At 47.8% G+C, this 27,454-nt stretch overlaps 1 protein-coding gene across 1 annotated transcript in view; it reads right to left on the bottom strand.

Moving 5' to 3' along the window:
• Positions 1-27,454, bottom strand: part of SEC24A (SEC24 homolog A, COPII coat complex component) — a 1,330,430-nt gene that overhangs the window by 1,260,000 nt on the left and 42,976 nt on the right. The gene's annotated exons all lie outside the window — the stretch shown is intronic.

Raw genomic sequence — 27,454 nt, 5'->3', positions numbered from 1 at the left:
GGTCAATGGTCATAGTCCCCTCCAAATGTGACTCAAGGGAACATCAACAATTCCCTCCGATGTGGCGCAGGCTAGTATTCACAGGCCTGTCTCAATCGGGTACTCTCTAGATGTGACTCAAGGCAATATTAACAATTCTGAGTGCAACACAGGCTGATAATCAGTTTTATCTTAATGTGGCACAGACCAATATTCACATTTCTACCTCAATGTTGCACTGGGCAGTATTAACAGCTCTATCTTAATGTGGCAGAGGCTAATGGTCACAGTGCCCCTCCAAATGTGACTCAGGCAGCAGTAACAATTCTCTCCGAGTGTGATGCAGGCTAATATTCACAGTTCTATCTCAATGTGGCACAGGCTAGTATTCACAGTTCTATCTAATGATAAGGATGTGTTATTTATATAGCGCCTTGATCCAAAGCACTTTACAGAGCACATATTTACATACAATATCACCCAACCGAAATTGGTACTCATTTATCGACCTCGGAAGGATGAAAGGCTGAGTTGGCCTTGCCGGGATTCGACCCTGCGACCTGCAGATCATGCTCAGATCGCAGCAGCGAGCGCTCAACGCGCTGAACTAGCCTACCGGCAGTAAGATGTGACTTGAGTAATAACCACAGTTCTATCCCAATGTGGCATAGGCTAGTATTCACAGTTCTATCTAAATGCAACTCGAATAAAAATCACAGTTCTATCTCAATGTGGCATTCTCTAGATGTGACTTAAGGCAATATTAACAATTCTCTCTGTGCCCGACGCAGGCTAATATTCACATATCCAGCTAGATGCGACTCGGGTAATAATCACAATCCTCACTAGTTGTGAAGCTAGTTAGTGTTAGTAGCTTGGTCTGCTATGTTCTGAGGTTAGGTAGAGTGGCAGGGCTTCCGGAGTACAGTGATTGCTCTACTCCCCACCCAGGCCACACCTACCTTGATAGTCACTGCTGGTTGACAGCTGGCCTCTGGAGTCCCCTGCTGACATGATAGGGAGCCACCACTTTTGGAGCTGCCCTTTGCATTGGGCCCTCAAACGAACAGGGAGGCTGCTTGGAGCATGATACTGCACCCGGGGACACAGGTGGGGGCACTGCTGGTTTTTCTTCTGAGCTCAGTGTGTTCACGTAAGGTAAAGTTGAGGTAAAACTAAGTGTAGAGGGGCAGAGTGATTGTTTTGTTGTTACGTGCCGCTCAAAGGAGGGGGGGTGGATGTAGGTAGAATGGGCTTGGTATGCGTTAGTGGCTGGCCCCTGGCCTCCCCTGCCGACACCTGCAGACACAGTTTGGAGCCGCCAATGTAGGAGCTGCCCTTTGCCTTGGAGCCCTTAGCCGAAGGGGCTGCCCGGGCAGAGGGCCGCCCTGGGAGGGTATGTCAAGAGCAGCGATTGAGCCAATCAGTGGAGGGGGGCGGGAAGAGGGAGGGGGGGGCGGGACTGTTGAGTCTGCGAGGGGCTTGGGGTATCAAGAGCGTAATTAGGGGTTAGAGGGGGTGGGGGTCTTAAAATGTTTGTTTTTTAAAAGAAACTGGATGTAATCAAAGCCCAGGAGGGCCTACACTCACCTGCAACGCCAGGAAAAAAGGGGGCAAAACAGAATGTCTTTTCCAATATTGTTTGAAGTATGGCAAAGGGCAAGTCTGTCCCAATTCTTTGGTTGATAAAATGTTTACATTAAACAACAACTTGATGTGACAACTTTTCTCTTTAACAAATCATTTCAAAATGGGTTTCCTGGTATAGTCTCCTGCCAGGAAACTTCTCAACTGAATCTTTTGATATCGTGGATTACTCCCTGCCAGGATGATCTCTCTTTTGCGCCATGCAGATGCCCGGTGTACTCTCCTGCCAGGCATCTCTTCCCAAAAAGGTTCACTACCTGAGGCGCTCATCAGGTCTCTCTGTAACATTCACATTCATCTTAGATATTACACAGATGCACTTCTTCAATAATACAACTTGTTTGACTTCAGGTATCACTTGTTTCAACTTCCCCCATACTGACATCTCACATACTAGGGTTTGCTCAAGCTCCGTCAACCTTTCTTTTAAAGATCTCTGGGCAATGCTTGTTCCAGTTTTCCCCAAATTGGCATTGCATATTAGTGGAATTGTACTGCTTTTGCTCTTTTTCAGTTCTACTTGATCGGTATTCAAAAATGCTTCCAAAGTCTTCATTAACATGTTGGCACGTCTCTGGGCCCCATACTCTTATAGGTTGACTCAACAGTGTAACGTACAGCTGTAGCAAGGAGTTTTGTTGGGTAGGCTTCCCCTTTTGATAGAGTCTCCAGTTCCATGTCGGCTTTTCATTCATTCGCCGATGGAACCGTTGCCTCTCCACAGGACCGCGTCTTCTCCAGTCCCACTGTGCACAGTACACCTTCAGCGATCCCTTCAGGGAATCTGCTACAACTCCACTGGCGTTCCTCTCCTCCGGTCTTAAACTCCTCCAGACTTACAGGAAAACGTTTCCTGCACCTTACACTGCTCATCTACATGACTCTGTTTATGGGTTCTCATCCTGCTGTGCGCACTCTGCAGCTTCTCTGATCTACTACTTGCAGGTGCTTTCCACATTTAAATGTGCAGGGCAGTGGACTTTGATCCCGACAACTATACTGCATGTTGTTCTTGGCGTCACATCACTCCACATTGACTACCTGCACTGCTTCCTCGCCTCCGTACTTGAAACTTTCTAGGACTTGGAGTACAAGGAAACTTCAGATGGTTTTAAAGTTACATTGTTGTTTAAATAAAACGGTTCATTAGGTGAAGGTGTTTTGGACTGATTATGCACATATGCAGAGTGAAAAGAGTTGTTCGAAATACACAAAAGTAGGTTTCAGGTTTTTATAATGAAATGGATCTCAATAATGACAACATGCCATCAAAAACTCTAATCAAGAAAGGGATAACCAGTTTCTCTCCTGTTGAAGTCACCACTCCCCCTTGACAGCCATCTGATCCACACTCGGAATACCACCCCAGCGTCAGGATCAGGTAGCAGCTGCCTTCCCCTGGCCACATGGGAGGAGACTTTAGGCTGGGGATCAGGAATGACTCTGCAGGATTCATCACATCAGGATGTAGCATTATTGCAATGGTGGCAACACATATGGCCTGTCATAGCACTTTGGAAGTTTGGGGCATAAACAATACTGGGGCATCACTGCTTAGGACACCACCAGCCGCAACCACTCTACCCACAACACTGCTATCACAGAGCTGACTTCAGCCAACATTTAAGTAACCAACACACATACCACTTGCAGGGACAGCGAGGCATCTTGAGAAATAGGGCAATACCAGAGAATCAACTACCAACACACCAGTAACACTGACACCCGACCTAAGCAGACATCTATCCCTTCTAGTTAGTTCAGTAGGCTACATCATACTCTGAAATAGAGAAGGAAAGCGACAGACACCAACATCAAAAGACACCCACTAGACATATCATTCAACAGCACTCAAGACACCTGTGGATGAACTGATTAACTGCTGGAATAATGCAGGTAGACTCATCTTTCGGAGCACATTAGGATACTGGGACCAATCCCATAGGTACAGTGGCATTGCATTTCATCAGTCAAACCATAAAACTCAACACAGCAGTTTCAACCGGCCAAACAAACAATTCACACCTACACCAGGAGAGAAGAGACACCACTGCCAGCATACTAACAAGTAAACGAAGAGTAAGAAAAGCAAGCAACATTAAACACACCTTTTCTCACGGAAGACTGGCAGCACAAAAGAATATTCACAAGCACATCCGACAGCGACTCTACATGCAGCCTACTCAACATCCTCAATGAAAAAAACTAGAACAAAAAGGACCCTCATTCAACATTGGAAACAAAATCAATCACTGGGACAAAATCAATCACTGGGACAAGAGAAAGCAATGGGCAAACACCCCGACTCCACAACTCCAATGAACTAACAGATCGCTGAAACTAGTAAGATTCTCTTCAACCTACGCCCACTCTATGTCAAGTCACAGCACTGAAATGCACGAGCGCTTCAGAAAAGAGGGTGAGGAGTGGAGATGCTATTCCTCACAGAAACCTGGCTAACAGAGGATTTTAAAGTAGTTGCACACAAATGACTCCCAAGCAACTTCAAACTTAGGCAGCCTGAGCGTGAAAGAAAAAGGAGGCAGCAGCCTAGCCTTCGCTTACAGAAAACACATAAGTATAATGGGTGCACCATCATTAAACATGCCAGACTGTAACTCACTCATCCTCCATCGAGCAATGGATCATCAAACCGATCCATCCTTCCTACTCATTCACAGGCTACCCATATAAGATGCAGCCAGACACATACTGGACACATACTAGACTGGAAAGCTGCTCACCCAGTACGCATTATCTGAAGTGGCCACCTCTCTGAAACCGTTCCCGATTCAATGAGATTATGCGTTAGGGCTGATTTTCTATACTCTGGCCTTGTGGACAGATGTATAGGAGGCCAACCTATATTGTGACAGGGACAACTCTGGGAAACTGTAGCCAAACCAATTTAGGTAGCAGTGACAGGCGTTCTAGGCCAAGTTATTCAGAGGGGTGAACTTGTAAAAGGTCCACAATGAGGTCACACAATGGGAGTCACAAATTGCACTTAGACAGGATGTACAAAAATACAGTTATTAAATTATGGCCAACACACACTAAGAAAATGAATACAAGCAGGTAGACTTATCACACAATACTATCAAACTAAATACACATATACATTCACCAGATTATAATGCACAATACAAATCAAATACTCCTGCAAAGGAATGGACAGGTAGGTATTATACACCAAAAGGTCCACAGAGATGACCCCTAGCTAAAATAGTCCAACCCTAACTTGCCTGGGGCCTTGTGCCCTATTGTTCAAGATACAGTTCCACAGAACTTAGGATGCAGGTTGGGTCTCTGGGGTCCAGTGAAGGGTTCTTGGATTTAGGGTTCAATGTAGACAAGAGCCCAGAATTACCGCCAACAGTCAGAAGTCTTGCCAAGGCAAGTAATGGCAAAGCCAATAGTATAAGAAATAGGATTATCATAAGCTCATTGACATGGGAGTATTTGGGTAGGTTAAAAGCTCTAACTTAACCCCCTTACTCCGAATCTTACTCAGTCTTGCTAGAACAAAGGAAGGGTGTCCTGGCTTGCTTTTCCTGACAAAATCCACGGTACTCGTTTTTCAGCGGTGGCAGGTTCGAGTTTCACTCTGGTTGGGATCTTTTGCTGGTGCAAGGACTGTCGGTCGAGGAATGCAAAAACAAATGATGCTGCACCCCTCTACGGACTCGTTTCAGAAAAGCAGGTTTCGGACGGTGCACGCCGCGCACAGCGATGCAACAGGACTCAGTAGCCACAGTCGGCCTTTCCGGTCTTTCTCAGGTCCCCATGGTACTAGGATGCCAAAATGTCACAGAGGGTGTCTTTGCAGTGGCAGCAGAGGATGTGCCAAGTTTCAGGCAGAAACACGGAACGGGGACAAAGTTAGCACGGTAGCCCAAAAACGAAGCTGGTCAGCCACTTGACGGTTCCAGGGCACTTCCGAAGGTGGTTTTTGTGCTGGGCACCGAGCAGACGTCAGGAATGGATGGTCCCTCCACTCCAAGGGTTGTAGCTCCTTCGCAGGGCTACTAAAGATCTCGAGACAGACAGGGCTCCTCCAGTCATTTTTTATGTCCTCCATTTTTTATGGCGGGTCTCTCAGCCGAACAGGATACTTGGCTCCTTCAGGTTTCTCCGGGATCTCTGAAGAATGCATGCAGGGGTACTCTTCATATCCTAAAAGCCAGGTAGGAGTTGAAACTCCCACTAGCAGAACTAGCCCACACACACACACACACCCCACAGTGGTCCAATCAGGAACACTGGCGAGAACACTCATGCATACCACTTAGACACACAGAAACCAAGAGGTGGATTAGGGCACACTGACCCAACCCACAACCTCCCTGCAAACACACCAAGCCCTCCAGTAGCCTGCCAAAAGCTGCTGCTTTCCCAGGCACTGGAAGTCCTTATAAGAATATTCCTGGCCTCTGAGGCCAGGAAGGCGGCTAAACAAGATGGCAAAAAGAACAGGCGAAAATCTCGTGGCACGGCCATGTTTGACCAGTAGCCACAGTCAGTAGTCAAACGCGGTAAAGCTAAAACGAAATTCTCCAAAGTGGGAAAAAGTCACTGCTGCCACCAGCCGATCTTTTAAGCACATCTAGAGTAACCAAAAAAATCCTCTGAGTGTTAGTCTAGGGGAAAACAAAAATGCACCCCATTGCACTGCAGTGTAAGCTGCTTTGTGCAATGTTAAAAAGTTACCACAAGTGATACAAAAGTAATAACAAGTAGCAACATAGTAACACAACTGGGAGAAACACTGTTTCCCAGTACTGATGGCCTGAAGGACATATCAGTTTACCCAGAACATGTGAGCAAAGGCCAGTAGAGTGAAGCTTAAGCAAAAAGTACAGGTCAGATTCAAAAATAAAAAGCAAAATGTTTAGGTGTTCCATAAAGATGGAAGGAAAAGTGCAGTAAAGGAAATTGCGTAAAGAGAATCTTTCCTAACAGTATGCACCACCCACAGAAATCTAGCAGCGGGTGAGAAAAAGTCGAAATCCCACAACCCCATGGAACTCAATACTAAATTGTAATCTACAAAACCACCCAACTTTTCTCGACCAACTGTCATTGGAAGTAGTAACTGACATTCCAAACACAGAAGCCCTAGACTCCAAAGCACCAAATAAACATTTCATCTCCACCCTGAAGACATTTACCCACCCCGCTCTCCGACCCCCTAACTTCCGGGATTTGAAGAACTGGAATCTAGAACAAGCATACAGGAAACCGCCAACAGGACAAAATCGCCTACCAAAAGCAGACAGTTGTATAAGCAGCAATCCTAAAAGGAACATAACTGTACAGAAAGAGGTGTAAAACATCAACAAGATAAGGAATTATAGATCAAGCAATAGTGCCCCCACTGCCTCTCAGAAACTGACGCCTTCAAAACTACTTTAAAAATAAGTCAGTCATCGACATCCTGCAAGCCATTAACTCTTTGCCCAAGGACATGAGCAAAGGTATCCCTTGCAATGCACTCATTAACAACCACGAGGTTGAAACGCTTGTCTTGAGCAAAATAGAGAAGGAAAGCAACAAAACTGGCCCCCCCAGAAGACCCTTGTCCACCAAACATGTACAAGAACATCAGCAAAGCAGCACCTGCACAATATTTCTTGCACTCATAAACCAGTCACTAGAAACAGGAACCGTTGCTAGGAGTTTCAGATCTGCCTACGGTTAAGGAGATCTACTCAAATCAACCTTGGAAGGGAAGATTTTAGGTGGCAACCCTAGGTATGGCAAACAAGGAGCACTGCCAAGTTCAACCAAAACCCAAACACGGCAACGTGGGAGAGGAGTCAAGGCTTAATCTTAAGAGTGAGTGAGATTGGTCTAGGGCCCCAATAAATTCACACAGAACACCACAGCTTAGACAGTATGTATATAATTCAGTTATTTATTAGGGTTTTAAGAACACACAGAGAAATGAAATTAGCAGGAAGTATGATTGCACAAAATCCTTATATTACAAATATAAACATTCCCCAGGAGGTTCACTTCCAATACATCAGTCAGTAGCTAACCAGGTGTAACGGGTAAGTACTCTGATGTAGGTAACATGATTAGAACCAAATCACAAGCATATGTCCCCTTAAGAAGTTTAGCCTTAATGTGTGGGGCCTAGTGGCCAAAAGTCACAAGTTACAACACATGTTTCTCCAAGAATGGCATTTCTCTAAAAGGATGCAATGGGTTGTGGGGGCGATTTCAAAACAGTTGAAAACTATTTAAAAGTGAAATAAGAACTTATCCAAAGACAGGCGAGTTCTCCTCTCTTCCAGTCCCAAGGCTAGACCAGGGGTAGGAGACTTTAATCCAGGCTTGACGACCAAAGATAAGTAAAGAGGGATTTAGGAGACAAAGGGCTTTGCACCCAATGCTTTCCTGTGGGAGGGACAGGGGAAGACCGTAACACGATTGCATATTTATCACCCCCCGCCCAACTGAGTTTCCTAGGTTACACGTTGGATTGTCTCTTGAGGGCCTTTGCTGGGGACACAATCTTCTGTCCTTTGCCGAGGTGAGGTGTCCAGGAGTTGCAGGTTCAAGAGGTTCTTCCGGTCGGGTGCAACTTCAAGACGCAAGTCCCGATGAATAAGAATGCACTTTTGCAATGCAGACCTCTTCAGGACACTTCACGGGATGGAAGAAATAATCCAGTTACAGTCACCCTATGCTAGCGACAACATGTGTCTTTCCAGTCAGGGTCACAGACCGCTCCAGGAAAGGTTCCATTGATGCTAGGAAGCTGAAAATTCAGGAGAATGCGACTTATGGCACAAGCTGGCGACCACCAAAGTTCTAGGCTTCAATGCCCATGAGGAAGCTGGTCAGTTCACCGGACAGTACAGCAACACTACTGAAGGCTATTGGGGCATGCAATATTGAGGTGGTGTTGAGACTAGTGGTCCCACTAGTGCAAGCACTAATGAGGATCTTCTAGGATCTTGCAGAGGAGCAGGGCTTCACCAGGCTGATCACTGGAGGGGATGCTGGTTTTGGAGAAGTCATCGTAAGCAGCAGGCTGCTCTTCGTCGTAGGATTCTTGGCTCCAACCTAGAGCTAAAGAATGGCTGCAAGAGTCGCCCCCTTATCCAGATTCAGAGCTGGAAGCAAGTCCAAGCCCACCACTGTTAAGGATCTGCACCATTCAAACAGCCAATAGTTGTCCAATCTGGGAGAACTACTGGTTTCACATCCACGGCAACAGCAGACTTTCTGACACTAAGGATTGGGCTGGGACTAAACTATTCCAGCTCCCCTCCTATATATAATACACAAGGGCTCACTTGGCAGATAAATCAGCAGCTTTCCCGGGCACATGCATGGCCTTTCATGGATTTCCTGAACTAGGAGAGCAGGGGAGGCAGCCAAACTACAAGCCAAGTTTAGTAGCCATACCTGGTAAACGCCAATGTGCACAACAAATATGAAGCAAAAACTGTACACATGTAACTGTTGCTGTGAGCTGGTCTTTAAACACATCTAACAGTAACCAAAAACACAAAATATAAAAAGCTAGGGAGATACAAAGTAACCCCATTGCACTACACTGTAGGATGCTGTGTGCAATTGGTAAAAATACAGGAATTCAAAAAAGAAACAAAGTTTCAGTACTGATAGTCTGAAGGACTAATCGGTTTGCCCGTAACAATAAGCAAAAGGGAAATTAAGCTGAAGGTTAACTTCATGACTCAAGAGTCATGACAGGATCAAAAACAAAGAATAAGAGTTGTTAAGAAAACTATGGCGGGAAAGTTCACAAAATAAAATATTTCCTAACAACTACTTTAAAGAGAACACAGGAAGCAGACTGCCCCACCGACTTCCAGCATATACGAAACATCTTACCCCGGCCAAACTACTGGAAACCTACATATATGGAGAAATCCTGAAACATGAGAGATCCAACAAGCTACTGGACCAGGCAAAGCTAGTTTCAGGCCTATGAGACAAATTCAGCACTACTCTCCATCTGGGGTGAATTAAAAAATAATTCAGACTCCAACACCACCTCTGCACTGATACCATTAGATCAGTCAGAGGCTTGTGACACAGCCATGCAGCCCTCATCAAAAGAGCAGAAAAACAGGTCTATGCAATATGGCACTACAATGGATGAATTCCTTCCTGATGGAAACCATTAGGCTACGCCAATTCAGCTCGACCTGACGCCTACTCCCATGTGGTCTTCGACAAGGTTCAACACTCTTGCCACTATTATTCAACCCTTACATGGCTCCCCTTAGGAAACTATCATTAAAAACGGACTTGTATGCTACAACAAGACAGATGATACTCAGATCTACAAAATGATATGCACCACCAGCAAGGACAAAGATAACATGGTGACTGAAATGACATTGACCTAAGAGAAGTCGATGCGAAAACCAACACTGGCTTACAAGGGTCAATTGCGGACTCTTGAAATCAACACCAGAAATTAACAAGAAGTCAGAAGATTATGCAGAGACAGGAAGGTCTTGTGGTTGCAACGATGAGTTAAGGCTTGCAATAGCTCTGGTTAACAGCTATGGGGAAGATACAGAAAAATGCTGCTGTAATCAAGTCTTAATCTCGTGAAGGCATGCACTCCGGCTCGAATATCTAGTTGCAAGTTAGGCAAGCCAGCCTCTCACATGCACTAAACAGCAACATCCACATTCTGCACCCTTACAGATACGGGAGTCCATATTTGGGTAATATTATATAGATTTTATAAGAAAAATAACTAAAATTACCAGCTCCAAATTGGGGATCTGCCCTCATAAGGCTGTGTGCCATTATTGACATGTAACAAATCATTAAGTCTTGCTCCCTCCGATATTCCTCACGACACTGCAGAGGTAAGTACCAGTTTGATAAATTAGAGCGATTCACTGAGTATTATCAGGAAAAGATCACTGTTGTAGAATGGCACTCTGGGTATATGGGCAAGGAGTGGTCAGGCACTTAATTGGCACAATGTCAAAGTGCAATAATGGCTTAGAAGTAAAACGGCAGAGAAGGGGAGCTTAAAGGTACTATGGTCCCAAAAATGGATCAGGGCATCCAACACGCAGTGCAGTCCAAGTGCAATGGCATGTGGCTGGCATGAAGAAGCTATTGACACACAGGCGATGACTGGATCAGTGTAGCTCACTAGTGGTTCAATGTGGGTCAGGGCCCAGTAATGTTGCTGGACTTCTGGGTTTGCTGGGAGGCCCAATCCAGGGTCTCCAAGGGCAAGGTGAGCCCTGTACTGCACTTCCACTCCAGGGAGCTTGGCTGGAACCTACAGGGTATCCTTCAACACCAGTGAACAGGGTCCTGGTTCCAGTAAAGCAAACACTGAGGCTTGGGGGTGGCTAAGGGACAGAGCTCCACTGCCTTGCCAGCCTTCTGCCTTCACTTGTACAATACACTTGTCATTTGAATGTACTTGACTCCCCAAAAGAGGCCCAAAAGGGCGTCCTTCTCTTGATGATTCAAAGATGCATCAAAGAATGAGGGGTGGCCCTCTTCTTTTAAAGCCAAAACGCCACAGGGTTTGGTCCAAAGTCTGCAGTAAGGGGTCCAATCCAGGTTGTTTTAACAAGGGCCCTTTGCCTTGTGACATCACACCAGAGTACCCGGACTGCAGGAAATGGAGGGGACAGGAAAAAGGACGATGCACCAACGGAAATAAATGTTGGGACCCATCTCTGGTCTGGCTACTTAAATTCCACCCCCTTCCCATGCCTGCTGACTTCAAAAAGGGACACCAGGTCAGCATCTGGTGCGAGGGATGCCTTTGTTATGGCAGTGCCTGCCTTTGAAGTTTGGTTCCCAGGGGACCACGTGGGGAAGGCTTCTATGCCCCGGGGATGGGGGAAGCCGGGGTTACCTTCTTGCAGGAAATTAAAAAGGGGCAATATCCTGGATATTGTTCCAGAAAGCAACTGTGTAGACTGTCAGCCAAGATGCCAATATTCATCAGCGCCGACATGGTTGATAAACCAAATGGTGGTGGATTTATAATTGTGCGAGTCTAGAAGTCAATATGTCAACCAGGCACATCTTATATTACCCGTCTAGATTCCCGAATTCAGATCAGAGGTGCACAACATTAAATTACCACTTCTGCCTACAAGGACTGAGTCCCAGCAACTGTCAGGAATGCATATCGGACCTTTGAACCCGCTCTGAGCCACCACAGAGCTGGGACTTTATGTCAGGAGACAGGGTACAGCAAAGACGCATGTGTAATACACTTCTAGCATGGAACATTTATGGAAGGGGAGCTTTGTAAAGCAAGCCTCCCTTTAAGAGACAGAATTGCCCGAATCATTTTATTTAAAAGTGGGGTTTTTGCAGCAGAGACCAGCAGGGGGGCGCAGACGAAATGGCTGCTTGAGCCATCATCCCTCAAACCCACGCGGATATGGCGGCCCACAGAAGATTAACCCAGCCCATTTCAAAGGTTAAGCAGATTAAAGCAGAGGGGAAGTGGCCAGCACAGGTAGATCTTTTGCCGGACAAAATTGACAGAGCAGTCCCTCCGAACAAGGCATGGACCAGTCTTCACCTGTGAGGCCCTGCCACAGCCTGCACAAGCTCTCGAGAAAGCACCTTGCCCTGCCAAACCTGCGGAGTGGCAGACCCCCAAGAACGCACAACAGCAACGGAAGGAGCAGTAGCAAGGTTTCAAAGCCCCAGCCATAGGATTCACAAGAAAATGTGGCAGACAGTTCCGTCACCGTGGGACCGGCGAGGAGCGAGGGAGAAGCGAGCACAGGCTCTTGAGAGAGTACCCAGCCAAGCCTGTGGAATGGCAGACCGCCAAACACGCACGACAGGAGCGGTGGAAGCAGAGGCGAGGTTTCAAAGCCCCAGCCGGGAGATTCAAAAGAAAATCAGGCAGACAGCACCACCACTGTGTGACCAGTGCAGAGTGAGGAAGGAGGAGCAAGCACTGTCCAGAGCCAGCAGGCGAGGTGCGTTCCATGAGAGGTTAGTGTAGCGGAAGAACACCGGGTGGAGGGGAGATGAGGCCAACAGAGGAACGCTTGTTGGCTGGAGGCAGCGGGGGACACCTAGCTTGTGGTGGTGAGGAGTGCAGGGACTCCCAGGGCCCGGCCACTACCCTCCCACACTTCTCCAACTGGCAAAAGCACTCAAAAAGGCCAGCAGCCCAGCAACATGGGCCTGCGCCAACTGTTAGTAGGCACTTGTGGAACTCCTGCCCCGCATGTCTTCCGGCAATAACAGTGGTCCAAGTGTGGTTTGGCTTGTCTCCTCGTAAGTCAGGATTTTTAATGTGGATGAAAAGGCCGCCTGTACCTTCAGCAAATGAGAAGCCTGGCACGAAGCTTACTCCATTTAACCACTGTGGAAAACCAGAAGCGGGCGCCATAAGAGCACGGCTTCAATAGTGCAAAGAAGGCAGTACGGTTTTAAAGGCGCACATAACCCCCCCCCCCCCTTTGCAGCCACCTCACCCCCTGGACTAGCGGAAGGCAGGTACGGAGCAAGCGCCAACATCGCAACAACCCTCTTGGCACCGGAGGGTATCTGCCTCAAGATAAACACTGGACAGTGGCGCAATCTCGCAGGCGCGACACACCTGGGGGTGGGGGGTGCACCCCAAAATTACTACAGGCACCTGGGTGAAGGGTCCAAAGTAAACCGCTGGCTCACGCACGCGGTTAATAAAGTCCACCAATAGCGCTGAGCGCCACAAGAGTTAAATATCAGGAGACCTACCTGAACCCTACCACCGCACACACGCTTCATGGGTTTCACTGTACATAAGATAACATGGCATCTCCACCCCCAACAGAGCCGCCAAGCATTCCAGGAGCAGACCAAGAAGCTTGCGCTAAGGCAGATATTAGGCTACTTCTGGAGGAAATCAGATCCCTGAAAGGCAGCATGGTAACCACGGACGGCCCTGCAAGACAGAGTCGAGGACAAAGTCGAAGCACTGGAAAACGATCAATTGTCAAGTGACTTGGTGAAAATGAAAGCGGAAGCCCGTTTCCAGGACCTGGAACAAAGAAAAGCAGACATGGCAGCTAAGGTTGACGACCTCAAGAATTCAGGAAAGAAGATCCAACATTCCCATTCAAGGCCTCAAGTAAGCCCCAAACGAAACCCCAGCGAGCCTGGAGAGGCAACTGAAAGGCCCTGGTCAACTCTCTTTTCATATTTGCCCTAACGCCGGATCTGGAGTTTGAAAGAGTACACCGGGCGGGGGCCCCCCCAAAATGGGCCAAGATCAGTTCTAGCAAAATGCCATCATTACAGGCACAAGGTCGAAATTGTGCAGAAAGCGAGAGAGCAGGACCACATCCATTTCGAGGGTTCACAAGTATCTATCAAGACCTCTCGGCCACTACTCTCACCAAAAGAAGAGACTGTCGCCCACTCACTACATGGCTACGCGATTAGAGAATTCTCTATAGATGGGGTTTTCCGTTTGCATTAACTTTTCAACATGGCAACGAAGAATACAGGGTGGTGTCAGCAGAGAATGCAAATAGTGTGCTTCAAGATTAACAGAGGGAGCAGGTGGAGTCGAGATGGAGGAACTTCCGTCGTCCTCGGAACCATCCAGGAAGCCAATGGGTCCCTGGCCCAAAAGGGGGCGCACTAAGGGTACCAGGAAGTATAAGAGGTTCAACACTCCATGAGAGGCCGGGAGCGGAACGACTGGTTGTGCACAGGCACAATGTTTTTTCTTCTCTTGTAAAATGCTGGGGGTTAAGCATTGAGTGTAAAATGGTAACGCCGACCAAAGGTGCGCATGTTAAGATTAATCAATTTGTAGGTTTAGGGGAGTCCCCCTTAGTGTGGCCCTATGTTTTTTTTCTCGGTCATCTCCAACCACAAGGGAGTTCTACTCTTTAACTTTGGGGGTCGAGGGGGATAGAAGGTGTGTAGGGGAGGGTATCAGGGGGGACAGAGGGAGGGAGATCAGAAACCATGGGTCTTCAGCATGAATCGCACTTCCAAAAAACAGCACGCAGCACATTCACAGAGGCATCAATCGCGAGGGGGAACAGGTCACTTGAGCGCACTGCGAAGGGAAGCTAAAAAATGCGCGTGCTGGGACAACAAACGCAGCTGAACATGAGTGTCACAAGTCAAGTTCATGGCTAACAATCCTGTTCAGTTTGGGTCATTAAACGTAAAGGGTCTCAATGCACCCCAGAAGAGATCCATGCTGTTGAGGGCTTTCACCCAGTCCAGCCTAGATGTCCACTTTGTGCAGGAAACAAAGTACAGATGTGGAGAGGAGTTTGCCCCAAAAGGGAGACAATTGGGAGGAGCCATTTGGGCATCCTGACCTGTAAAAAAAAGGGTTGCGTGGGCATGCGATATCGGGCAGCCAGTGGTTTAACAACAGATTTACATTAAGAAAACCTTACTACGAGGTATTTAATTTTGGCCTGGGCAGTTTCACTTGTAACATAAGGAGAATGCTGGCCAGGCGTGCAAAACAATCCAGTGTAAAAAAAAAGAAAAAATGAAAAGAAATTCTGTCACAAGATTAGAAGGCCACAATTTATCATTCAATAACACCTGGAATGTAGCAGCCAATCAGGGCATAGAGAACACAAACATGATCTGTGGTGACAAGTTTGCATTCGCGGTGTTCCTTTGCCACCATTTTCCCCCACCAGTCTGTTACACCTCCAGTCTGTCTCTCCTCCACCATGTACAATGCTAGTCAGTCTTATTCCTGGCACCCTATCCTCCATCCCGCTATGCCCTGGCCATTCTCTCTTCTACAAGATCACACCAACACCCCTTACCTCCCTGTGGGAGCGTGCTGCACACACCAACACTTTTCTAACACCCGCTAACCCCTTTCGCCAGCACATTATGGGTATAAATGGAGATCATGGACTTGCGCACGGGCTGCACCATGTGGGTGACGTTACACCGCCCCCAGTAACGCCTTCTCTTCATTAAGACTTAGCTAGGGATGGCATGGCATTAACAGAGTACACCATACCACCACCAAAGCCATCATCATAATACTTTCACCAAGAATTGTGATGTGGAAGTAAGGCAAATATATATTGGTTACTCTAACCTTGGAATGTGGTGTGCTTTATTCAGATTGTCCCATCTGTTGGCTATATAAACTGGTGAAGACTGCAGATTGTGTCACTTGGACTGTGGGGTTAGGAACGAACAAACATTGAGCATCTAGCCACATCCAATTTCCAGATGACGAGCCAAGCACATTCGTATTCTATACACAAGCCCATGCCTAGCAGTGTTTATGTAAATATAAAAAGCAGAGTGGGTATTACCCCCAGAAAGTAGAAACCACTTACCCATCTGTTATATAGGAATATAAAGACCACTACATGAACACAACACATATGCCCTTTTGACTTGTTCTCCCATGAAAGAATGAGGGGGTTTATAACAGCTGTATTAGGCAATGCCTCCAGACTAGGAAAGGCAAAATGGGATCTCAAATCTCATTCAACACTTCCTTGCTAGGCTCAGGCTTTTATTTCGGTTTTCAGGGCCTTTAACATCCAGAAAAGCCCTTTAACCAGGTCTATACAGTTAATTTAGAAATTGGAATGGTTATCCTTGGACTTACCTTGTTTTAAACAGTACATTCTACCCTCAATACATGGAATATTGCAGCAACATGGGTTCAGCTTCCCTCCACAGCTTGTCTGCCATTTCTTCCAACGAGAAAGGCCTTGGACGTTCAACTCACCATAGTCCTCACAGTGCTCTGTTAAAAATCCAAAATGCCTCTAAAGAGATAAGATGTATTCCATTCTCCTCTGTTACCAATATACCTTTCTCTCCTTTTAACAATCAATCAGTAAGTGAGCAAGTGTCCAGAAAATATGGGTTTGAACTCAGAGCAGAAACCACACCCCTTAGAAATGGTATCATTTCTCTAATATAATTTGCAAATTGACAAGGGGGGGTCCTGGGAGTCCCTCTGCCAGACATTAGTCCTGGTTACGAGGGGCTTACCCAGAGTCTTTAGCTCACTATCTTTCACAGAGAAGAAATATCCCAAACATATCAGTCTTTGTCCTGCCCTGGGGCAGTCCAGCACCGAAATGCTAGGCAATTCTCCTCTGAACAAGAGTACCAACAGCATCCCCAGACACGTGTTTCGGTCTGGTTGGACCTCATCAGTAGGGAGGAGCTGTGCCTCTCTAAGAATAATGAGCAAGGGGTCCACGTCTGGATTCCCCTTGTAACTTAGGGTGAGACCCAAAGTTACTTAATTATGCAAATTGTCAAGGGGGGTCCTGGGAGTCCCTCTGCCAGACAAAAAAATAAAATCTAAGCTGAAAAGTTTGTATTACGAAAATTTTTAATGCCCTTATCCCCTCTACCCACCACCTTTTTCCCCCTTAAATGTATCCTCAAATCACTGCACTTGACCATCTTCGCCTCCCTGCGTCGTCCTTCTCCCTGCAACGTCAGTTCTATCTCCCAGTTATGGGTTAGAACCAACGCTGCAGGGTCAGTTTCTTTCTTTGATTTTTTTTCCTTTTCTTTATTGTCCCAAGGGGGACACCCCTGGAACCCCCGAACCCATAATCTGGAACAAGGGGACAGAGACACCCCTGAAACGCCCGTTCCCCTCGTTTGACATTACGGGTTTTCAGATTTTTTGTCTAGCCCAAATGTGGTCTTTTTGTCCTTGCTTGGGTTTTCCGGGGATAATTCCCCTTTTGTCACACATCCAGTCTTGAAAGGTATGAATTCACATCTTCACGAAGACCTGGTTGATTGAAAAATCAGATTTGTGAGGGAACTGCTGCTCACCCCTTCCTAGAGAAAATAAACTGTATTCTTAAAATGGGTTTTGCCTAAACGCAGAAACAGATGGCAGTTGTAAATGGCCAGGCTTCATTTTTATCTTCAGGGCCTGCCTTCCCGAAAATCATCTCCAAGCAGTCATCAGCTTTTATGGTCAGCTTCAAAACCAATGTTCACACTTTCCTCATTGAAAGGCAAAGTATCCTGTAGCTAGCTAGGGTAATGGGGAGGGGGACATTTGGCAATTCAGGCTTAGCCTGGTCACATTCACAAAATGCAACTTTTAAAAAGGTCTTTTTTCCACGTTGCAATCGTCATCTAAAACAGAACATAACTTTTCTTTGTCATCAAAGTCCTGCGAAGACCATTTTTGAGATTTCTGTAGGTTTCTTTCTACACATTTGATTCTCGGTCATGTACAGGAAAATAGACAATGCAAGGACCAATTCGGTTTTTCATTTTCTTATAAACTGTTGCGTTTTGATCCCTGCCTGGACTGTTTTTCCATTGAACACAAATTGCTGGATATGTTCTGTTAACTTTAAGGATTTATTTCCTTGGCTTTATCAGTTACTTTGGCGCTATAAATCAGACACATTCCCACACACCTGTCTTTCAAATGCTGTGTGCAGGCTGCAGCACAAATGTTTGTTTTTAAACTGCCTCTTTTCTTTCTTTGCATAGATTTCCCTATGTGATGCTATCTAAGAAACAAACACAGGGAAACATGCTACCCCGCCCTTAATCACATGGGTACCCGGAATTAAGATATGGAAAACACTGAAGTACCTCAATCATCAGTCCACAAAGTCAGAGAAATGTAGAAAAACACATTTAATAGGTTATATTCCAAAATAAAAGACATAATTACATAGCCCATAATACACAATACACCAACATACATACATCTAGAACCTTTAATATCTCCAATTAGACAAACTATACACAACTAAGGTATACCCTATAACAACAGCAGTCAATTAAGAACCAGCATGACAACTACATCAAAAGTGTGGGATTAGTAAATATGACAGTTACCACAGAGAAAATGTATTCGCCCTCTATGATCAGTCACTTCAAAAGATGAAAAAGGAATACAAAATGGGGGGCCGACATCGACAAATGCATCAACCCATTGGTCGACACATTATGTTTCTAGCTCCTTAGGTAGGCTGTGCCTAGCATCAACGCCCACATTCATTCATCCAATGAAGCTTTCATCTGGACGATAAGCACGATGCAAGTGTGATTCCCCGTTCCTGAGAATCTTTATCCAATATGTGCACTGTAACCAAACACAACCTGGTAAATAACTCTGACTTACTTGCACAATACTTATACAAGTCCAACATGTATTTCCATCGCTTGCCACTAATCTATTTTTTCAGCGTGTATGGGGCAGATCGCTTCATATACTTCTTTTCATGGCTCCAGTCACATGCAATCAATAAACTCTTCAAAAAATATAAGAGCACAGCACCATCTGTAACATCTTGTTTGGTTAAGTGTCTTATTATCACACACTAAAGGGCATATATATTACCGAATTGTTGAGGTTATCCCACTGGGAAGGGATCTTAACAAAACATCACCAGGCAGATTTTCCGCTTTTCCTTGGTTCTCATACACTTTCTACGTTTTCAACCAAGTGTGTGCACTTTAGTCCCTAAAATGGGTGAAAAATGTCTTGTTGTAATGGGATGGGGAGCAAAGTCCTTTCAGACTAAAGGACTCGTTCCGAGTACTGTAAAGGTAAAATTACACATACAGCAGCTTGCTAGCCCGGGGAGGTTAGCCATACAATGCCTTAATCTTATGCCGCTAAACCAAAAGGCCATAGATTGAATGTGTAGTCATTCAAACACTCACTATGTAACATTTCATTACCCGGTGCCCGCAGATGGCGCTCTCATCATTTGCCGCAGCCCCAACAGATATCGCCTTTATGGAATAAAAATGCTTTTCGCACTTACTTCTACCCAACCTCCTATATGTTTACGGAGCCGCCTACCAGACAATACCAATAATGAGTAGGGTGGCCAACTCTTTGATAGTCTTCGCGGGACACTTGCCCACAAGGCGGTGATTAGGTCACGTCATTCACGTTTGGCCCGCCCCTTTTTAATGGCTCTTAATTCCTGGTTTAATTGAAATGCAAATGGTTTGTCCTTGGGAGGTGAAGGTCACGTTTTTTAACTGCAAACATGACCATCACAACCCCAGGAACAAAAGCATTAGCATTTGAATTAAGCCAGCTGTCGAACGTTACAGCTCGACCTGTAGGCTCAAAAAGGAGCCAGGGCTGCGGAGCCGCCCGGAGAAAGAAAGCAGCAGGCGGCAGCGCTGTGCTGTGTAAATGCCCACTTCAGTTTGCAGAGTGGCTGTGCTGGAGGCAGATCCCGCACAGCCACTCTGCCAACTGCGGGACAGAGTTCCTAATTGCGGGACAATCCTGTGAAATCTGGGACAGTTGGCCACCCTAATAATGAGGGCAGTATCTCTAGCAAAATCTCAGAAAAAATATCAAACTTACGAGGGCAGCTCGATGACTTATTTACCACAGGTTCTGCCAGAAACCGCTAATGGTTTCAACGCAGACACTGGTATTTCCTCTACCTCTTAAGACCCTGTGATGCGCATTATGTGAACAGTAGTGCGCCATCTTGGGTTGCTTTTTTTCCCCCCTTCGTTTTACAGCATATAAAACAGCATGCAAGGAAGAAATCACACAAGAAAGGGTTCAATTGTTGCCTTACTTGGGTGGTGCTAGAGAGCCCGACCAAGATGGTGTTCTCTCGTTAAGCCCTGTGTGTGTCGGCTCCAATTAATCCTGCAAATCTCTGCTTTGAGGCAGCCCGGTACATCCAGCTGACATGACCAGGGTGTGGAGAGTGCCCTCCACCCCCTCCCGAGCTGTACAAATTCCAGAACCTGGGGACGCTGTTCGGCAGTGCCACCACTGTGGGGGTGTTGGCCGCGGTGCCTGGCTGTTCGCTGGTGGTGGTGGGGGTGTGGAACCCGTGACCAGCTCCCTCATTGGGAGGACGATAGTAGGGAGAGCTGGTCCTCCCCCAACTCATCCCCTGCCCCGGCTGTAGTGAGTAGGGGCAGTCTGTGTGTGCTGGCGGGACCCGGCTAGGTCCCTGGGAATGAGGTGGCCTGGCGAGGGCCGCCCAGTGAGGAGGCAGCAGAGAGGGGGGGGGGGGGTGAGGAGGGAGCCAGAGTGCAGTGCTCCAGAGTCTCATGGGCGGAGGCAGTTTGGAGACTGCCCCCAGCACCGTGGCGGACCAGGCCTGTTGCGCTCACCCAAGGCCTCGCATCCGCAGAGACATGTGGCGATAGGACTGTGCGCCTTGGCAGGCTCTATTCTAGCCCGGAGCACCTGGGATGGTGAAAACAAACTGAAGGAACAGAAGGTGAGGGAATCCTAGTGAGGCAGCAGGTAAGGCGGCAACCTTGTGGGCTCCCACCCCTGCCTTGCCCACACCCAGGAGGATTGCTCTGGGGCTGCCTGGCGTGGCCGAGACCTGTTGGCACAAGGAGGCCAGTGCCTTGGAGAGTGTGGGGGTGGTCGGTTTGGGCTGTGTGGCCACCATCCTTATGGCAGTGAGCTCCTGCCCTGGCAGATTCGCCCTAGGAGACTGTGGTGCAGAGCAGCATTGTGAGGCCCTGAAGGACCCTATTGGCCCTCTGGCTTGGAGACCAGGCCTTCTGAGGGGTGAGGTCCACAGAAGCATTCTGGTGGGGGGGGGGATGGGGTGAGGGTGGCCTGGTTTGAGATCACCCCCCCCTGCCATCGCAGCCCGCCAGCTGTCAAGTTCCCTGCTCCCTTGTGCCCCCCCCAATGGAATCGCTAGCTGGGGAAGCCACCCCATTGCCAGAGATGGACATCAGGGAGATATTGCTGGACCTCAAGACGGGCATCAGGGGGCTGGACTCCCAAGTTGGACTCGGTTTCCTCCAAAATCAATATGTCACAACACCGGCTGGACAAGCACAGTGACCACCTAGATGAAGTGGAACACAGGATATCTGGCCTGGAGGACGGATCAGCGTCGCTTGAAGCAAGGGTATCGACCCTTGAGGTGCCACTCAAGGTCGGTGTCCACCAAGAATGAGGAACTGGAGGGAAGGGCCTGCAGGACCAACATCCGTTTGGTTGGCATCAGAACTCCAGGGGCAGATCCACATGGAGGAATTTGGAAGGTCAGAGTATTCCCACCCGTTTGTAATTGAAGAGGGCTCACCGTATACCAGCTGCACCACCAATACCCGGGGCGACCCCCAACCCAATCACTGCCCGCCTCCTGAATTACTGTGACCAGGACAAGATCCTTCGTTTGGCTAGGCAGAAAAGGGGATCTTCAATATGATGGTGAAAAAGTTCCGATTTATCCAGACTTTTCGCAGCGGTGCAGGCTTCAAGAATCTCCTTTGCGGGGGTTAAATGGCACCTCAGACTACAGTATTACATACTCCGTGTTCTCTGCAAAGCTTTGTATCCAGCATGATGGGAAGACAAATATTTATGTCTCTAGAGGCAACAAGCTCCTTCCTTGACGAGATTGGTGGGCGTCCTCCAACTAACAATTAGAGACCCCGGACCGGGGCCGGGAACCAGGGTCAGGAGGACCCCAGAGGCTGGGTCTCTTGGCAGATGGCCCGTGGAGAGAATTGTGAAGATGTTGAATAATTGTCTGTGTGCCACTGACCTCTCAATTTGCTAGGCCGGGCTGCCTAGGAAATTTGTTCAAAACCTACGGGTGGCGGGGCAGACGCAGGCTTAATTGGGCTCTACCACCCAGAGCACAGCACAGCACTGAGTATTGGTTGCGGGGGGTGGGGGGAGGGGGGGGGGGAAATCGGGCAGGTTGGGGGTTGCCTGTGGGGGTAGCAGGTTGGGAGTGGGGGGTGGGGGGGTCTGTAGGGGTTGGTTGGGGAGGAGAGTTGCTTTTGTTATGTTTGTCAGGAGTACTATTCTCAACCTGGTGTGTCACTGTCATTTCCCTTATTCGTAGGCTGACTCCTGTCCAATGGGCGGCGGGCTAATGGAAAGGGCGAGGCCGTCCCAGACGATCGGGTTTCAGTGTAGTAGATGGCCTTTCACGTAGGAACATCAGGAGGTATGGGAAGGGGGGGGGGGAATAGACCCTCCAAGATCAGGAAGGTTGCACAGTACCTTAGAAGGCACCGGGTGGAGGTGGCCTTCATCCAGGATAACCACCTTACTTCCTCCTCGGAAAACAAATGGTGCTCCCATTGGGGGTGCCACTGGTATTTTTCCTCCTATTATGTGAGGGGGGGGTTGACCATTCTAATAGGCAGGGAGGGTTACATTTCGCTTGGTCTCAATGGTGAAAGAAAAGGGAAGGGCCCTGCTGGTATGTGGTGTCCTGGAGGGAGTGCTAGTGGCATTGGTGAACTTGTATGGTCCAAATGTGGACAACGCTAATGCTTTCGACTGGGTGATTGTGCAGCTGGCTGCGTGTGAGGACGCCACCATTGTGTGGGGGTGGGGGATCTAAATACGCTAACAGACCCTCCAATGGCTAGGTCTGGAGTGGGCCAAGGCGAGTTTGCAGGTGTGGGAAATATGTAGGATTTACAATCTTGTGGATGGGTGGCGGTGCCAGCACAGGGATGAATGAGAGAACACCTTCCGCTCCTGGGTTCAAAGGTCCAGCTCTGGGCTGGACTACTTAACGGTGTTGCACGAGGGGCAGCTCAAATGGGGTGCCAGCTGGATTCTTCCCCGAACTTTGTTGAATCACCTGTGGTTCTAGAGTGCTTACTGGGAGGGAGCCCCCACTCTTGGAGATTTAAATCTGATGTGCTGCAGGACCCGGTGTTCTGCCAGTAATTGGGAGTTGAGATCCAGTACTATTTTGATCACAATGAGGGCTCAGTCTCCTCGCCAGGTGTACTTTGGGAATACCTTAAGTGTTACATCAGAGGTGTGTATGGCCAAGGAAAACTGGATTATCCTGGGTATTAGGAGCGACCTATCAGTGGGTGAAACCCAGCTCAAACAATTGGAGGGTGAATATACATCCACAGCAGACCGCAGGGCCCGGGCGGAGCTCCGCAAGGAGCTCAACGGGTTTAGGGCAAATGCCGAACGGGAGATTCGGTTTTTGGGTTGAGGCCATCAGATATGCCAATACTGGGGTGGAAAAGGGGGGGGGGGTGGGGGGGCAGAAACCAGGGGCCTTATTGGCCCGCTTGTTAGCGGCTGACAAGTGACATCCGCAGGTGGAGTGTATTAGAGACCCCCAGGGCGAGCCCCTGCATAGAAAAGAGGTAATTGCAACAGAGTTTTGCACGTTCTATGGGCACCTGTACGGATACAGGTACTCGCAGGAGACCCGGACAGCATGCTGCATTATTTAGAAAATGGTGGCGGCGGGGGGGTTGCTGTTGCCCACCAACTAAAATGGCCACCTAGGAGCTGAGCTGCGCCGCATACAAAATCCTACAATAAATATCCTGCGGAACGGGACACCTTGGACGGTTGCTCTGACAAGCCAGAGTGAGCACACTGGAAGATACTCCCACCAAAGCACACGGCAAGGACATTGAGAACATCAAGAAGACCCTCAAAACAGTCCAATCCAAGTGCAACGATTTGGCATCCAGGTCACGCCGAAACAACATTCGAGTTGTGGGCTTGGCGGAAAAACCCCTCAACACTACAATGGAAATATTCCTGGAAGAAGTACTCTGTGCGACATTCCCGGAAGCCCAGTTCTCTCAGCAATTCCTAATCGAGCAAGCCCACAGGTAATTTGTGACACCGCCCAAACCTGGCGCGCCACCGCACACCATCATCGCACGTCTACTTAACTACAGGGACCTACTCCTCCACAAAGATACACATTTACCTGGACTTCAAAAGCGGGGTGCAGGCTGCCAGGCGTACCTTTGGCCAAGTCAAGAATGCGCTAAGATCGATCCATCTCATATGCCATGATGTTTCCAGCAAAACTCTGCCTGCAACATGCTGCCAGAGCCCATTTCTTTGAGTCACTCGAGGAGGCAATGGCATATATAGAACACAACATTCCGGTATGATCAAACCAAGACAACCTTATAACCCTGCAAGGCACATTAACAAATCAGGACGACCAGAGGTGAAAACACAGTTTTAGATCCACCCAACCCACAAGAAGCTAACGTAGCGTCACCCATGAGCGGCCCCCAATGGATCGAAACGTTATGGCTTCACAGAGCCGCCCACAGTTGCAGTTTTTGCGCTGTTGTTATGTGAATACACCGTCCAGTTGGAGGGATGGTGAGGGTGGGATTCTCGGGGTTGCAGGTGGGGGGGGGGGGGGCCTGTTGCCTAAGAAGTCTAGGAGTTCAAGGGGGAATATTGGTTTATTAGAAAAAGCTGACAGTTCCACTAAAAAGGAAGCTATGCCCAAACAGCAGTGAACTGAATATGGGAAGTTATCCAAACATGAAATGGGCACACCAGGGTTGATCCAAGGGACCAGACTCCTAACATGGAACATTAGGGGCTTGGCAAATCCTATAAAAGCAAGAAAACTACTGGCCTATGCCAAAGGACATAGGATAGACGTCCTACTATTGCAAGAGACACATGCCACCAGAAAAGTAACAGAATCATTTGCTCGGGACTGGGGTGCGATGTGAACTGGTACAGAATACTCCTCCCAATCGAGGTGTCCTAACCCTTATCCACCGACGCACAGGATTCCAACTCACCAAATCAGAGAATGATACAGAGGGCAGATATGCCATTGTATGTGGAATAATGCATAACCAGGAACTGATTCTTGTCAACACCTTTGGGCCAAACCTAGACACCCCTGAGTTTTACCTGCAGATTGTCTCTTTGATATCACCAGTGGGGGAGGCCAGGGTAATCGGAGGAGGGGACCTAAACACCATCCTTGACCTACAGAAGGATAGAACATCCTACGGCCACAGGGGTCATACCAAAGCGGCACCGACCATACTGCAAATCATGTCCACATTCCCCCTCGTAGACGCATGGAGAGAGGTACATCCTACACAAGAGGAAAACACTCATCATTTGCATATACACCACGTAAAGCCTATTGGCTATGCTCCCCTGAATTCATTCCATGGGTGAACATGTGTTATATTACCACGCACAATGTCAGATCACTCACCAGTTCTATTAGACTCGTCTGCGATAATTGACCATACTGCAAGGTACTGGCGCATGCCCCCAGCATTGCTAAAAGATGATTCTGTACTTGAACCACTCAGGACTAAAATGACCGAGGTCCTCGATCGTAATATGGGCTCAGTGGGTTCGATGGCATCAGTGTGGGAAACCTTTAACAACTGGCTGAGGGGGCACTTGCTATCACTCTGTCTGGGGTAGCTGAGGTACACAAGGAAAGAAATCAAAGGACACATTGAAGTCCCTTTAGATCACGCACTCACTAGCCCCTGGGGTCGAAACGCTTAGACCTTTACAAGCCCAATTAGCAGAGTTTAGATACATAGCTGACCAGGAACTGCGTTACATTACTCAGCCGATCCGTGCCCGGAGATCAGGGGGAAGGTAATCAAGCGAGCAAAACCCTAGCCAACCTTATTAAATCTGAACAAGGGATGAGGTCTATCACCGGGGTAAGTGATTCGGATGGCACACTACAAACGGAGGCCATTAAGATCAACAAAGTGTTCATGGAGTTCTACTTCACGCTGTATGCAAACACAGATCAAGTCACAACAGCTGAACTCTAACAATATTTAGCTTCATTCCCACTGGCCCAACTGGATCGGGACGAGAAGAAGATGTTGGATCTCCCCTTCACCCTTGAAGAGATAGGACAGGCCGTCAAGGACTCAACTGCGGGCAAAGCTCCCGGACCCGACGGCTACCAGCAGACCTATGCAAAGGTTTTAGTGCAATACTGGCCCCCAGGATACTGGATATATGGTAAGAAGCCCAGGACTCGGGTAAGCTCCCAGGGTCCATGTGGGAGGCCAGGATTACAGTACTGCTTAAAACCCACAAACTTCCGCACAACCCCACGTCATACCGCCCCCTCTCCCTGATAAACTCAGATACCAAAAGGGGATTGCCAAACGTCTGCTGCCAATCGTCTGTTCAGAGTGTATCAGTTTGTTCATGTATGGCAGCAATCGAATTTTATCCCCGCACGTTCCACAGCCCTGAATCTCTGTAGATTTCACTATATCATCACAATTGGACCCAAAAGTCAAAGCAGTGGCAGTAGCGCTCGATGCTGAGAAAGCTTTTGACTCAGTTTCCTGGAAATACATGCACGCTAGACTACAGAAGATGGGGTTTGGACCATTATTCCGTAGATTTATCCAAATACAATACAAGAACCCAAAGGGCAGATTCAGAACAAACCATCTTGCCAGAATTTACATTACACAAGAGGCATGCGCCAGGGCTGCCCACTATATTGTCTCAACTTCGCCCTCACCGTAGAGGGAATGGCGGCATGCCTACGACACAAACACTCCTGGTGGGGAAATCGCATCAAAGGGCCCCCTCAGTTTATATCACTCTACACTGATGACACCATGCTATATATCAGAGACCAACCTCCCACCGGTAATGCAGGACATTCAAGAATTTACAAAATATTTGTTGCTACAAAATTAATCACTCCAAATCAGAGGTTATTCACCTGACTCTAGGCACAACTAAATCACCAGCCACAGCGCAATTTTGCTGGTCCCCGACCTCAGCTCACTATCTAGGCATCATAATGGTCATAGACAGACACTCTATACGCCTCCGATTACGAACCCTACATAAAGCTTCTCGAGACCAAATTGAATATGTGGAACAAACTCCCAATTTCAATATATGGCTGAATAGCATTACTAAAAATTATCGTGGTGCCCAAGCTACTGTATTTATTTAGCAACATTACAATTTGGCCAGGCCGCCAATTTTTTTTGATACACTACAAAAGCTTGCATCCAACTTTGTATGGGGAGTGGGTACGGTTAGAATGAACTGGCCCAAACTATGCGAACGATACGA

This window comes from Ambystoma mexicanum, chromosome 3p, assembly GCF_040938575.1.
Source record: "Ambystoma mexicanum isolate Mex_15411 chromosome 3p, UKY_AmexF1_1, whole genome shotgun sequence".
Taxonomy (NCBI): Eukaryota; Metazoa; Chordata; class Amphibia; order Caudata; family Ambystomatidae; genus Ambystoma; species Ambystoma mexicanum.
Note: the sequence above shows the minus strand (reverse complement) of the source record. Positions and strands in the feature narration are given on the sequence as shown.